Here is a 557-nt window from a genome sequence, read left to right on the forward strand (position 1 = left end):
CAGCTTATAATGTGCTGCGGGAAGTTTGGAGACCCACTCCTGCTCCTCTTGGTTGTAGTCGATGCACTTGCTCCACACAGGGAAGATAAAACTAGAGGTTATGGTTTTTGGTGAGTCTGGAGCATAATGTCAACAAGGCTCACAGTAAACAGAATGGGTTAGTTGTCAGCAGCTAGATTAGCTCTGGATGGGGCCTAGTGGTCCTGATCAAATTCTGGTGCCCAACATTTCCGCAGGCACTGTTGTGTTCACTTTTTTCCACCTTATTTATTTAGTGTTTTGTTTTTTGCGTTGTGTGTGATTAAACTCGTTTATGTAAATGAAATTAAATGAAGTTCAAAAAGCCATATTTTCCGTTTGGACCGAGATGTTCACTGCTTCTAGTTTTGACCTTTCTTCACTTTTATTTTACAACTAGACTGAACTTTGCTAGACCTGGGCTGGTATTAGATTGTTCAATATAATAACTTTTAAGGGGAAAAACACCATGGTTACATAACTATATCGTTAAATCAATTTGTAAAAAAAAATAAAAATCTGCAATTATTTGTTCAGAA

This window comes from Poecilia reticulata, chromosome 4 (assembly GCF_904066995.2).
Source record: "Poecilia reticulata chromosome 4, P_reticulata-male-v2, whole genome shotgun sequence".
In the NCBI taxonomy this organism is placed as follows: domain Eukaryota; kingdom Metazoa; phylum Chordata; class Actinopteri; order Cyprinodontiformes; family Poeciliidae; genus Poecilia; species Poecilia reticulata.